Source organism: Lynx rufus, unplaced genomic scaffold (genome assembly GCF_022079265.1).
Source record: "Lynx rufus isolate CCGP_SWC_20201006 ecotype Redwood Valley unplaced genomic scaffold, mLynRuf1.p SCAF_12, whole genome shotgun sequence".
Classification (NCBI taxonomy): domain Eukaryota; kingdom Metazoa; phylum Chordata; class Mammalia; order Carnivora; family Felidae; genus Lynx; species Lynx rufus.
This window is the reverse complement of record NW_025814826.1, coordinates 54,110,894-54,126,111: the sequence shown is the minus strand read 5'-3', so window position 1 is coordinate 54,126,111 and position 15,218 is coordinate 54,110,894. Positions and strand designations below refer to the sequence as shown.

At 39.3% G+C, this 15,218-nt stretch overlaps 1 long non-coding RNA gene across 2 annotated transcripts; it reads right to left on the bottom strand.

Moving 5' to 3' along the window:
• Positions 1 to 2,967: 2,967 nt before the first annotated feature.
• LOC124507802 (uncharacterized) lies at positions 2,968 to 15,185 on the bottom strand. 2 transcript variants are annotated; one of them, XR_006961127.1, is made up of 5 exons: positions 12,361 to 15,185; positions 11,801 to 11,925; positions 6,389 to 6,461; positions 4,741 to 4,875; positions 2,968 to 3,709 (listed from the first exon to the last, which is right to left on the bottom strand). It is a non-coding gene; the product is annotated as an uncharacterized LOC124507802 (long non-coding RNA). The 2 variants fall into 2 exon arrangements; XR_006961126.1 differs by having other exon boundaries at positions 12,368 to 15,185.
• Between the last annotated feature and the right edge of the window lie 33 nt (positions 15,186 to 15,218).

Below are 15,218 nucleotides of genomic sequence, written 5' to 3'. Positions count from 1 at the left end.
GAAAGAAAGAAGAAAGAAGAGATGGAGGGTGGGAGGGAAAAGAGGAAGGAAGGAAGGGAAGGAAGGAGGGGAAGGAAGGAAGGGAGAGAGGGAGGGAGGAGGTGAAGGAAGGAAGGAGGAAGGAAGGGAGGGAGGGAGGGAGAAAGAAAACAGAATAAAAAAGAAGAGCAAGTTTGTTTTACATCTCATAAACTCATTTTCCTCATCTGTGAAATAAGTGCCTTGGCAGCTTCCACGCTTCATCTGTGGACAAATGATTCTGGAGCAAGCAAGGTGGGGAAATGCTGCATAGCACATACTAACCCATCTCACTGGAGATCCACAAAGCAGATCAGCATTATTTTCCTTCATGGATCAGAGATATACAGAACAATCCCTGTTTCACACTATGCTTACACCTTTGGTCTACAACTATTTCTCTTTGCTTTCTCCTTTTGTAGCAATATAATAAGCACATATGAGTCTACTACCCAGTCACAAGTCCAAAACTTTTATAATAGTTTACATCCCTCATCTAAGACAGTCATCATCCCAAACTCTGTGCTCATCATTCCCTTCCTTTCACTTGATATAGTTTTACAACACATATTATGTATTACTAGAGATGTTATATATAATTTATTACATATACATATAGTCATGGTATAGTGAGTTGTCATGCTATATAAAATCTTGACACTTGCCTAACACTGAGTCAGATTTAAAAATCCATAAGCCATCTCCTCATTCAATCTCTCTTCGAGCCCTTGTCATCTCCAGGTGGACAACTGCGTTATTTTTCTAAATACACTGTGCCTAACTTCTGTCTTTCCTCTCTTCATCTTCCACACGGCTTTCAGAGTCATCTCTCTAAAACACAAACTGATCATATAATTCTCTGTTACTAGCATATTTTAGAGATGCTGCAAGCAATAAAGTCCAAAATCCTTGTAAGGACTGCAGAAGTTGTTTAACGTCCCTAACCCTTCCTATCTCAGTAAGACAAAGATATGTTGCAGAGCGGCTTTCCCTTTGCCCGCCGTCTGGTTGTGGAATCTGTTTCTCCATCCTCTTGAATCTAGACCAGTATAACTTGCTTTGGCCAATGGAATATGGCGGAAATGACATAATGCAACTTCCGGGGTTGAGCTTTAAAAGGCTTTGCAGCTTCTGCTTCGGTTCTCTCGGAAAACTTCCCTTAGCCAGGGAAGGCAGCTGAACTAGCTGAACTAGCCTACTGGCAGATGAGAGGTCATATGCAGAAAAAACTGGAGAATCTCAGCCAAAGGCCAGAACCAAGGGTCAAACGTGTGAGTGAGGTCATTTTGCACCTTCCAGTCCAGCCAAATCTCTAGCTGAAACAACACATATGTGAGGGCAGGCAGAATCGGCTTGGGAATCTCCAGGCTGACCCGCAAAACGATCAGACATATTAAAAATCATGATTGTGTTAATTCACTAGGTTTTGGTATGGTTTGTTGTATAGCAGTAACTGTAACACCTTTGTTAAGATCTTTAAATACTGAAAGTGGTGCTCTCAGGAAGACAAAAGCCCTGGCCCTCTGCATTCACTTAGGCAGTCAGAATTAGAAGATCTGACTCAAAAATAATTATGGACGCAGTTTCGTGGCATAGAGTGAACTTCTCAACTTCGTAAAAACCCACAGAATTAAGAGAATCGTATTAGTGAAAATGCTGGCACTGTGAATCACAAGGGACAAAGGTAGTTCAAACTGGGCTCCCAACTTCCTGTATTCAGGAAACAGGCTACTGAACATCTGCAAACACGGGCCATTTGTCTTCTTGTGTCTTAACAGCTCTCTTGAGACATAATTCACATACCATAAAATTCACTTTTAAAAGGTACAATTATTTTTATTTACAGATTTGAAGCCATCCTTACAATCAATTTTAGAATATTTTTGTCATCTCAATTTAAGAAAAGAACATCGGATTTAGCTATCCCTTCCCCACCCACCATCCTTTCCAGCCCTAAGCAACCATTATCTTATTTTCTATCTTTTTACATTTTCTTATTCTGGACATTTCATATAAACGGATAATGCAATATGTGGTCTTTTGTCACTGGCATCTTTTACTTAGTTTAATGTGCTCAAGATTTGTCCGTGTTATAGCATATGTCAGTCATTCTTTCCTTTTCATGGCCAAATAATATTTCATTGTATGGATGTATCATATTTTGTTTATCCAAATATCCAGTTGGACACTGGGTTGATTCTACCTTTTGGCTATTATGAATATTGTTGCTGTAAACATTTGTGTACAACTTTTTGTGTAGACATAGGTTTTTTTTTTCCCTTTGGCCGTATCTCTAGGAGTGTAATGTCTGGATCATAGGGTAAATCATTTGAAGAAACTGTCAGATTGTTTTCTGTAGTAGTGACATTGCCTTTCCACCAGCAATCTAGAGGGGTTTCAGTTTCTCCACATCCTTGCCAACACTTGTTATTGACCTACCTTTTGATTCTAAGCTAGTGGGCTTGAAGTAATATCTCATTGTGGTTTTGATCTGCACTTACTTGATGACTAATGATCTATGGCATATTTTCATATGCTTATCAGCCATTTGTATGTCATCTTTGGAGAAATGTCCATTCAAATCCTTTGACTTTTTAAACTAGGTTATTTGTCATTTTTATTACTGAATTTTAAGAATTCTTTATATATTCTAGATACAGGTTCCTTATCAGATATACAATTTTCAAATATAGCTATAGTCCTTAGGTTGTCCTTTCACTTTCTTGATAGTATCTTTTGAAGCACAAAAGTTTTAATATATTTTTATTTTTTAATGCTTTTTATTCTTTTTTGAGAGACAGAGTGTGAGCAGGGGAGGGGCAGAGACAGGTGGAGAAGAATCTGAAGCAGGCTCCAGGCTCTAAGCTATCAGCACAGAGCCCGCCATGGCGCTCCAACCCACGAAATGTGAGATCATGACCTCAGCTGAAATCTGATCCTTAACCAACTGAGCCATCAGGCATCCCACAAATTTTTCAATTTTAATGAAGCTCAATTTATCTGTTTTTTTGTCTTGTTGCTTGTGTTTGGAGTCATATCTCAAATTCCACTGCCACATCTGATGTCATGAACATTTACCTCTATGTTTTCTTCTAAGAATCCCACAGTTTTAGCTCATAGACTTGGATTTTTGATTCACTTTGAGTTATTTTTTATATAGTGGTGAGGTAAAGATCCAACTTCATTCTCCTGTGTGTGACTGTATCCAGTTGTCCCAGAATCATTTGTTGAAAGCACTATGCTTTTGCCTTTGAATGGTGCTGGCATCTTTGCCAAAAATCAATTTTCCATAGACACCTTGACACACAACTCTTATTGGAGTCACGAGAAAAAATGGATGAGGAGTCTTCCATAAATGGTATGCAGAAGGGTGGTGGCTCTTTTCAGTAAGAAACTGAACACAAAAGATGGGGGATTTATTAACCATCAATGTTTTCCAGGAATACAGAGCTCAGATAAATACAGAGCTGACACTGTCAAACCCTCCTTTTGTTCAATAAGAATGAATATAATAAACTAACCTAAACAAGTAAAAGACCAGCATAAGCCTCCTGAGTGAGACAAAGCAGGATCTGTCTAGGACTTTTGTTGGTGTTGTTCCTGTAAAATAAGCTGAACCATCTGTTGAGAGGTTATAGCAAAGGTCAATTGTTTTAGAATCTTGAAGTCCAGACATCTTAAACAGGGTTATCTGAAATGAAAAATAAAAAATATCAATATAAAAGATGGAATTGGAGCACCTGGATAGCTCAGTTGGTTAAGTGTCTGACTCTTGATTTTGGCTCAGGTCATGATCTCTTGGTTTGTGAGTTTGAGCCCCAACTCAGGCTCTATGTTGCCAGTGCGGAGCCTGCTTAGGGTTCTCTCTCTCCCTCTCTCTCTTCCCCTCCTCCCCTCCCCCTATCTCTCAAAATAAATAAACATTTAAAAAAAATGGGGTGGCTCAGTCGGTCTGACTCTCAATTTTGGCCCAGGTCATGATCTCACAGTTCATGAGTTCAAGCCCTGCATCAGGCTCCACACTTATGCTGTGGAAACTGCTAGTGATTCTCTCTCTCTCTCTCTCTCTCTCTCTCTCTTTGCCCCTTCAGCACATGCTCTCTCTCTCTCAAAATAAATAAATCAACTTTTTTTTGTAAAGATGGAATTAAAGCAAAGAACTAGGAGTCAACCTTGTGAGTCACAGGTTTAGTGGATTCCAAAAGGCTGGTGGAAGAAAATCTTTTGATTAAGCAGTACTTCTGTGGAAATAAATGAAGGCCACCCAAATGAGAACAGGCAAAGACTATTCAGAACTTGCGACCATACGGAAGTCAGCCACCATCACTTATACTTGGCAGAGACTCAAGGCACAACTTAGTGGACCAGCTGTATAGTGAAATAAAAGGGAAGAAAGACTAGGTACGCCCTGATAGGATGCTGTTGGCATGAAGAAATTAGAATGAGACTAACTCGAGTTAGGGCATGCTATTAGTTCCCCTAACTAATTAGGGGAACATTTTTTACTTTTTTTGGAAATGAGGGACAAAACTTAGGGAATCAGGCGGTTATTAACCAAGACCTGACCGTTTGGGGCAGTTGCTGCAGAAACGGTGAGTTGGCCTGCCAGGCTGATTGCTACTGAGGCTGTGGATCAGAACTCTGTTTTTATAGTCTGAGAGTCTGGCCGTTGCCTGTATGTATAGTCAGTCTCCCAGTTCCTCATTTCAATCATTAACTCACTTGCAAGAAGTTGGCCAATTCAGAGAAAGCTAGTGATCCAAATCTGCGCTGCTCAGAGATTGTTAGTCACCTCCATGGTCAACTGTATGCGAGATCTTCCTGACCTTTCAGTTGTTTTGTCATCATTGGGATCATCTGATGAGAGAACAGCTGTGTGAGAACATTTAAGACTCTGGATAGAATACCACAGTTCAGCATAATGATCGCATGACCAAAACCAAAAACAATTAATAGTCCCTATAAAATGCTTCAAAACAAATCCCAGTTGCCCAACCCAAGCCAAGAGAACAAATATCATAGGCCATGAGGACTAACTTTAGATAGCCAAATAGCATTCTCCTTAAGCAATGTATAGCCTGTTCCACCCTATTTTGTTAATCCAAGTACAGTAAGAACTATTAGCAATAGCACAAGTGCCACTATGACTAGCTTAAAAGAAATTTACAGCAATGCAATTGGCCACCAATGAGTAGACATGTCACTCATGCCAATGAGTTGAAAGCGATCTGTATTCCGTCTAAGCGAGAGATGGTATCATTAGTAAGTTATGCAAATTAGTGAGGTTTCTTACACTTTTTTCTACTTGTATGATTCCCACTGATGGGAATAGTATCATGAACAATGAATCAGTAATTCCTACAGGTAGTGTCCTGAATGATCAAGAGTGGCTTTATTTTTGAACCTATGTCTGAGTTGGAATTTCTAGCCATGGTGATTTATAGAATTAAGGTTTCGGTTCACAGACAAGCATTGGATTACTATTCTTAAAGGTGTTAGTCTGAAACAAACAGAATCAGGAATCCTGGTTACAAAGAAAGTAGTACTTGGTAGGGACACGTGAGATCTAGGAAATAATGAGTTATATGTATCATGAGGTCAAAACTAACGCCTTCTATCAGTTGGGGTACATATTTGGGTTCCTGTTAATTTCTTCCAGATGGCAAGCATTTGGTCCATTGCCCTTAGAAAGTTGTGGGAAATAAAGTTTAAAATGATATAGGGTCTGATTGATTGTAATAATTGGTTCTTTTGCATACATGGACACTGATAAAGTCACAGGCTTATTTGTTTAAGGTCATTTTTCCATGTAAGTGCAAATGGAAACATCATTCCTTATAGTCTCATTAGACCATTCCTTATAGTCTCATTTGGTGAGAGGTTTTATAATGGGATACAGTGATAGATGGCATATCCAGCTGTCAGTAAGACCAAAGGCAGTAGCTACTGTTTGAGATAGTCTAATGATGGCATTAGAATGAGTATGTTCTGGCCTAACAATTATATAAGGATGGAAAAAGGAGAGAAAGAGCCTTTATGTGTGAATAGCAACCAAGGATCTATAGAAAATAAGGATAATTATTAGTAGTAGATAGATAAAACAAGAATCAGACAGAGGTCTTGGTCCAACACCCTGGGTAGAAGCTATTCATTGTCTGAAGCCATCTGCTTGTTCCAAAGAGATTAGGTGAGCTGTTTCCTTCCAAAGATTATTTGTGTCTACAAGATCTCAGAGTATCCTCAATTTAAATTCCCCTATTAAAGTAGCCTTGTAATTGTGCAGAATTCTGAATTGCTTCCTTAATTGTTAAGCATGAAACCAAGCATTGGCTCCCTGGCATTTTACTGTTGTATTTGTTGCTAACAGTACCTGATAAAGTTCCTTCCATTGAGATCAAAGGCAGCAGATTTCCTCTGTTGTTTCTTCCAACAGACAAAATATCCTAGCGGAAGATCATGAAGAGGTGATTCAGAAAAATGTTTTGGGGAGGTACCCTTAACCACTGGTGATAGAACTGGGTGTAATACAAGAGCCCCCTTGTAAATTTTTTGCCATGTCACCATGCAGTAGGGTGGAGTCTAATATCAGAGATGAAATTCCCAAATGCATGGATCTTGCAGTTACCAATTCACAGGGGGACAACTGATGTGTCCCAGAGGGAGTGAACTGTAGAGCTATAAGACCTAGTGAGAGTGTCTTTGACGAAGAGAACTCAAGGATTTCTGAAAGTTTTGTTAATTTAAATTCAAGGATTTCCATCAGTCTTTTCAACCTTTTCAGAAGATTGTGGGTGATAAGAACAGTATAGTTTATAAGTAAGGGTAACATCTTACAGAATTTTCTCACAAGAGTGTCTGGTAAATGCACATCCTGATCACTTGATATAAAAGTCGAGATGCCTCAGGCTGAAAACACAAAATCAAGCAGCTTTTTAGTGACCATAAGACCTGTAGCTTTTCAGCAAAGAAATGCTGCAGCCCATCCTGAATATAGATGTACAGTAACTAAAAATATTCAAATATCATAGAAGTTGATGCCAGTTAGAATCCATCTCAAGGTGTTTGAAGTCCCACTGAGGTCCTGGCTGTGTCTCCCCTTTACAGATTTTCCAGGATTAGGTTGTTGACAGGTGACACATGACCTGAAAATAACCTCAGCTATCGTTTTAAAATTTTCTCACCTATGTTAAGATGATCGATTTGTCTGTAATGAGTAGTTTCATGAAGAAATGTAGTTAATATCCACTTGAATTTATCTGGTTTAACCACGCTGCCATCTTGAGCACTCCAGAGATTATCTGAGTGAAAGATACAACCAGATCCTTCCTTTTCAAAATCGGACGCCATATGTTGATATTTTTAATGGCCTCTTTGAATCCTTCCAGAGATATATCCTTTGAGGGTTTCGGTAGGCTTATAACTTTGGTTAAGGAGAGTTTTTAGCATAATGATCTCCTACAGCATTTTCTTTAGCTTCTGTATTATCTCTTTTTACATGGGCCTCAATCTTTATAGTAGCCATCCCTCTATGAAGTAGGAGTACATCTAAAAATTCCATAACTTGTTGTCCATTTTTAGGAGGATACCAGCAGAACTGAGAACCCCCTTTGTTATGAAGAAGGCATCCCACAGTCTTGTACTACTCCAAAAGCAGATCTGCTATTCATATATATACACATATGTATTCTCTGATCATTAGCTAGTTGAAAAGCTCTAGGAAGGGCAGTTAAGTTTTGCCATCTGGGCTGATTTTACTTCAGGTAGAGGACTATATTCTAAAGAAGCATCTTCTTAAATTACTGATAGCATTTCCTGCTTGATAATCTCCAGTTTCAGTTGAGGTACGCTCCCTCAGCAAATAATATTAGGTCAGATTTCTCAGTGGGATCTTTAATACATTGTGCATCTGTGAGGTACAGATAGCTCCCTAACTGAAGTAAGACAATCAAGCTGTTGCAATTCTTTTAGGAGCAGGAGAGTGGCAGGATTCAGGTTGTTTCAAGGGTGAAGAGTAAAGAGGAGAGAGTTAACAGAATCTCTTCAGAGGTTAATCAGTTGGCTGAAAAGTGTTGTGTGTTCTCAGTCAATAGTAATGTCTGTGTCGCATAAGGAACCATGAGAGTGAGTGGAGAGCCTAGAACTAGTTCAGCAGAAGCACTGGTGACTTTTGTGATGGCACTGATTACCTTAAGTCAAGAGGGAAAAAGCCTTTACAATAGGGTCAAGGGTGAGACAATAGTAAGCAACTGGCTTTTGATGATTCCCATGAAATTGAATTGAAACCCGAAGGGCTTCTTCAAATTGTTCATGCACAATTTAATGAAATGGCTTTCTAGTTAGGAATACCTGAAGAAGGAGGCTATTGAAGGGCCTTCTTTAGGTACACAAGGCCTCTTTATATCTGGGCTCCCAGATCTGAGTCTCTTACCAAAGACTTAGACAATTCATAAAGAAGTGTTGCAATCACAGAAAAATTTGGTACCCATTGCCTGCAATTTCCAATTAAACCTAGAAATCCTCCCAGTTGTCAGCTTGAAAGAGGTCTAGGATAAATTTGGATAGTCTTTAATCTATCAGGAGAATATTTCCCTTTCTTACATAGGTCATTTCCTAAATAATGGACTGTATTGCGGAACATTTGTAATTTATCTTTTGAAGCATCATGTTCCTTTTCTGCTAAGGCTGAGAGTAAGTAAATGATTCTTTTCACAAGCTTCCTTGTCCTCTGAACAAAGTAAGAGATTATTATGTTATATTATATTATATCAGAACTAAATCACAAGGGAAATTTGGATCTTATAAATCTTGATTAAAGACCTGGGGAAAAGTGGTAGATGGCTTCAGTGCACCCCTGAGGCATGACTGCCCAGGGATATTGTGGTCCTCCTCAGTGGAAGGCATGGTCTAGAGGCATGCTGAAAAAGGCAAAGCAAAGATCCTTTCAAATGAACAATGAAGCCAGAGGCGGTAGGCAGATCAGATGGTATTTGAATTGCATACTACACGGAAACAAAAGATAACAATTTTGTTGATGGTCTTGAAGTCTTGAACAATTTATATCTTCATCCATTTGGTTTCTTTCTCGGCAGGATGAGAGTGTAGCAAGGGCTACTGCAGACTATGAAAAGATCTTTGAGAATAAGGTTTTTAAAGCTAGGTTTGAGCTCTTCCTTTGTGTGTCTGGCCTCAAAGGATATTGGGAAAGTTAGGGTAATGGTTTGGTATGATCTATCTGAATTTTAATAGATTCACCTCCAATTCCATTCCAATTCTGATGTTGGCATTTTTAGTCCATAAGGTGTCAGTTATGATGTCAAGATTTTTATCAGAGGTATGTATTAAATATTACGGAGAAGGCAAAGGTATATCCAGAGCAGATGCAATTTGATTATGAATAGAGGAGTCCTCTGGAATTTCAATATATAGCTCCTCTCGTGCGCATTTGCCAAGTAAATATCCCCTTATTAACTTTGCAAGGGTGGCATCACAGAACAAAAAAGAATGTTTTTCAGTTAAGGACACAGGGTTACAGCTAATGGCTGCAGATTATTTGAGATACCTGCTCCTGTGTGTGCTATGTTTTCTCTGAGGAATGTGTTGAGCAAGAGGTAGGATTTAACATAAAGCAGTACCCATATCTACCAAGAATTAATGAGGTTGACCATCTATATTTATAATTCACTTTGTTTAAAAGTAGTCCAGACTATTGAACGCATTTTCCTTCCTTATTAATCTGAGTTGAGGGATTTTTTTCATTTTGGTTTTTCTTTTGTTAAGATGAGACATTTTTTTTTCCAGTGCCCCTCCTTTTTTTCTACAATATCTACAAATGTCCTTATCAATAGGTAGTGGTCTACTTAGCTGTTTGATCTTCAGGGCCCAAGGTTATTTTAAGTCTTGTCTTATTTTTATTTTAAAGCCATTTCAAAATGTTAGGTCAGGTGTTTTAGTTCAGATAAAGGGGCTATTTCCCATTCTAATTTCTTTCTTTGAATTAGGTGCCCAATCTCAGGTTCAGCAACATTGACAAAATGAGATGAAAGGGCTGCTGTCCAATCAGCATCTCTCACTCCCACACATTTTTGGAAGATATTTTCTAGTCTATCCTAAAAAATATCCCATTGTTTCGTCTTTACTTTTATCACATGGAATTATGGTCCAATGACCGTTTATTAAAAATGTTTTATGTATGGTGTTCAGGAGACTTTACCTAGCTTGCTTTTTGAGCTTCTTTTTGAGCCTCAAGCTTAATGTGAAAAGGGGGTTCTTATAGGTCCCTTATTGGGTAGGTCCAATCAGCATTTGCCATACGGAAGTAAGCATCTGAGTTTCCAACCAACATGTGTACAAGTTGAATTCTAAAAAATTTTTATGGGTATTTGCTGGTCTTATCTAAGTTTAGAGAAATCTTTAGAATTCTAAGAATTAGAGCTTGAGTGCAAGGTTTAGATTCTATAGTTCCCTGCATACCTAGCACATGAGAAGGATGGATTTTTAGAGGCAACTGGTTTTGGTAGTTTTAAGAGTTGGGGAAAGGGTCTGGACAAGCAGATGGAGGTGTCAACAGAGGAAAGAGATTGAAATGATAAAAGGGGAAAAAGGAGAGTAGGATATAGGGAAGCAGCTGAAGGACAAGAAAGAGGATTTACTAGAGAAAGTACTTTGTTGTTACTTAAGTTTGTCAAATTCCTCATAGCCTTGGCCAAAGAAACTTTTGGTGAAGTAATTTTTTATTTAAACTTTGTTTGGAGGTCTCTGTGTACCAATCAAAAAATACTGCCCATATGTACTGAGAAATCGTATTCCTTTCTTTTCTAAGGAACCTTTCAAATGAACAATGTTTTGAAGTCAAATGCCCCCAAGTGCCCACTAAAGGCTTAATTCATACTTGGGAAAATTACAACATTTGGAAAGATAAGTACAAGAGTAAGGACTGTCATGAGAGTGGATATGTGAAACAAGAGTTTTCCCAGAAGAGGAGATGATTTAGATTTAAATGATCCCATGAGAGCTGCCAACGCTGGTAGAAATGAAATGTGTGTGCAACGCATATCTCAAAACCCAAACTCATGATTGGTCACCTTCAAACACAGACTCGACAATGTGTGCCCTCTGGCATGTGGAATATCAGAGAGACTGCTCTCTCTGAATCAGAAAGGGGGGAAAAAGCCCGAAGGACAAAATCTTGAGATGGAAAGAACCTCATCCAGTTTTATTGGGTGACTTACAACAAAGTTTGTCCAAATGGGCAGTTCTTGTAAGAATGGCAAACTCACTGGGGGCGCCTGGGTGGCGCAGTCGGTTAAGCGTCCGACTTCAGCCAGGTCACGATCTTGCGGTCCGTGAGTTCGAGCCCCGCGTCAGGCTCTGGGCTGATGGCTCAGAGCCTGGAGCCTGTTTCCGATTCTGTGTCTCCCTCTCTCTCTGCCCCTCCCCCATTCATGCTCTGTCTCTCTCTGTCCCAAAAATAAATAAACGTTGAAAAAAAATTTTTTTAAAAGAATGGCAAACTCATTGGTGTGTGAGGCTGCCATGAAAAATATGCTCAGAAGGCATATGCCTGTGTTCTACCATATGATTCTCCTTGTGACCTATAGCACTTTTAGACAGCAACCCACGGAGCAGTAACACAAATGCAAACAAAAAGGGATGAAAAGAATGGCTTGATTCCACCAATGATACAAACAAATGGGCACCAATAACAAAACCTAGCTACAAAAACTCAGAAGAAAGACCAAGGCACTCAACACGAAGTGTAGAGTTCAGGCCTGTGCTGACTTACCACATCGTTGTGGACTTGACGAGCAGTGAGCAGTGAGGCACAACAGGTTCTGGGTGCCTGGTCTAAGACTGGAGGCCACGGTGATGGTCAGTGCCAACTGTATTTTGGTGGAACTTCCAAGAAAACTATGGTAAGAAATGAAGATCACTCAAATGAAAACAAACAAATGCGGTTCATTCAGAACTTGCTATAGGAAGAGAATTACCACCATCACCTGAGATGGGCAGAAACTCAAATGCAGGTAGAGTTGTGGAAACTCTGGAGTGGAAAACAGGACGACTTTAGGTGAATGCTAATTAGAGGCAGTCGGCTTTCAGAAGCTAGAGAACTAACTAGAAGTGGACCATCTTATATGATTGATTAGAATATATTTTTTAGATATATAAGTTAGAAGTGAGGGCAAAAATTAGGGAAGCTGGCAATTATTGACCAGGTCCTGATTTGGGACTGATATTGAGTAGGTTATATTTGGCTTCTTAGACTAATTGCTCTAGAAGCTGTGGGTCAGAGCTCTATTTCTGTACCTGGTCTGGTGATTGTTTGTATATTCAGTCTCTTACCACTCACTGAGTTTTTTGAAGCTGAGATGTCAATTGTATTGGTGGTGATGTCCACAGCACTGGTTCTTCTCCAATAAGGATGGATGGCTCCAGTATTTCGCCACACTTGCTTGGTAGTGCAAGCAGTGGCCTATGCATGGAAAGAGCTGGACCATGAATGATCAGGTGGGATGATGAGTCCTTCCAATCTTATAAAAAGTCCTTAGGCTTCAGCTTGCAGTGACTCTTCAGATTTTGGAGGCAAAGACCAGCAAAGGCAATTTCAGAGTCCCAATAAAAACCTGGCAATCGGTTTGTAGTTCTCATGACTTCAAGTCAAGAAGGAGGCAGAAAAATTGGAAAGTTTATTTTGAGGCTAAGATTAGTTTATAGCCAAATATTGAAGGAAACTGTAAGAACTGAAAATCTGGTTAAGGGTTGACAAGTTGTGCAAGGTGAGAAAACACAGTGCAATTTAGAAGTAAACATCAAACTGGTTTTTGCACAAGGAAACAGAAAGCTTAGCTACCAGACAAAACAAAGTTTCCAGATAGATCTGCAATTTACAGAGGTGCAAAATAGCTCAAAGGCAATGAATAGGGTCAGAATTCGGTAATCCAAAAGAGCATGCTATAGTTTCCCTTTGAAACACCAAAGGCTCTCTACAGTCCCTTTCCCCTCTTGATCAAAGACAATCTCAAAGAAAGATTACTCTTGGTCACAAAATAAGGCTGGTCTCACTGGAGGTGGCCTGGTTATTTACATAGATGCAGCAAGAACGACGTGGTACCACGTAGGTCTTATACTGGCTTCTCTGGACGCTTTCAGAAAGAATCTCAGATTGGACTTTTCAGAGCCTCTCGAGGCTAGGAAGCCAAGCCAAAACTTCACCATCATTTTCCACCTGCAGTACCTAGTGATTTGGTGGGCATTCCTCTCTTCCTGAGGTCCTCAAAATAGCCTGGGATTCCTGAGCCTGCCAGGAAGTGACCTTCCTTGCTCACCTATAAGGCTGGGAACCCTATCAAGCCGGTTGCCAGGCCAGTTTTCCCAAGAGGGACTTTGTAAGCATTGGCCCATCATGTCAACCTTAATTGCTGAAAACGGTCTGGTCACATCTGATGAAACGAGCATCGTTCTCAACTGTGACATTACAGGCAGAGCCAGCCTTGATTAACCAATGCTTCCAATTATGTCCTATTAACAAGGTGGACAGGCTCTCACTGAATCTATGCAAATAACTACAGTGCCACGAAAACAGGAATACTCCACAAGACTTCCCAGAATTTGGAAGGGTGAGGCAGGGCAGAGAAGAGGAATGTTTCCTTTCTGTTTCACAAGGGCACAGTCTACTAAATTGTTGTGAGTGCTAGATAGCTTGAGAGAAGAGAGAAAGTGCATCCTTACATCCAGAAAATAGAACATGAGAGCATCAGCACTGTTCCAAACAAAGCCCATAATCATGAATGATCAGTTCATTCAGTCCTATGTGATAATTCTTGTTCCACTTGATCCAGGGTTAGTAGTCTCAGGAACACATCTACTTCTTGATTGGATGTCTGGAACTCCTGACTCAGTCCACTGGTATGATCTCATAGTTAAACAATGCCATCAGAAGCCTGCACCCAAGAGTATCTGGCAGAGTCTCCAGGCTCTTAAGACAATCCTTTGTTAAAAATGGAACACTCTGCCTTCCAGCTGATTCCAGGTATTTTCATGGAAGCATCAGGAGTAAAACAAAGCATACAAACTGTCTGTAGATGACAAAAGACTAGAAGGTCTATTATTTACTTCCTACTGATATTTTCAAAAGAGAATGATCTGAAGAGAGTTCATTACAATAATCATGCAATCGACAAGCATATCTGGTTGTGTCCATGGCACAGAGAACAAAATAAAGTCAATCCAAAAAAGTTTTTGACAAAACATGTTTAAACACAAAGATTCATGCCTATTTTCAAAGAAGAGATTGCATTTAATTTATGAAAACACATAAACATAATCTTCACAGAGAAAACATTTTCAGGTATAACATAAAAATCCTGAAATGTTAGGTATAAACCTAGTACAAAGTTAGAATATATCAAGAATATGTCAAGACTATCAAGTAAATAGATTTAATACATCTAAAGTAGGCTTTTAAACATCAGTAGTAGATTAATAAAACTTTATAGATAAGTGATGTGAATCCCCAGTAGAAAACTAGCCAGGAAATACACTGAATTCACATTAAAGATGTAAAGTTGCAACCAACTTAATGTTTTTAAAAATAACAAAAATTATGACTGCTAATATAATACTGCTTTTGTTTTACAGGCAAAGCAACACTAAAACTCTGATACACAGAAACGTATCATGGTCAGCAAAAAACACTGATCATTGTCTAGAACCTTCCCATACAGGATACAATTGTTTAAATATTTACACTAATAATGTTTTACCCAAACAAATTTAACCTAGGGAGGTCTAAGCATTTCTTCTGATTTGAGAGTATTTCCCACGTAACACATCATTAGTAACCTATCAATAACCCTAATTATTCCCAACATTTCTTTTTTTACAAGGTGAAAAAACAAATCTTAGTGGGAACCCTTTGCAAAATCTCAAAAACAATTTTAAGTGCTGACGAGGTTAATCAAACTTTGAGCTTGACACAACTTCGGGACCACAAAGCCCTCAATCCCATGTAAATTTTCTGCACTTGAATTTGTTTGCTCCTCTTAAGAGCAACCCCTGCCCCATGTGCTTAACCACAAACCAACACTTCCTGCCTTAACTTCCCTGTTAGTACAATATTTGATGAAGGTTAAGTTTCAAGAGCCCCCTCCCCTACCAGTTTTCAGCTCCCCACCTCCTACCCTCCACAGCCACCTATCCCA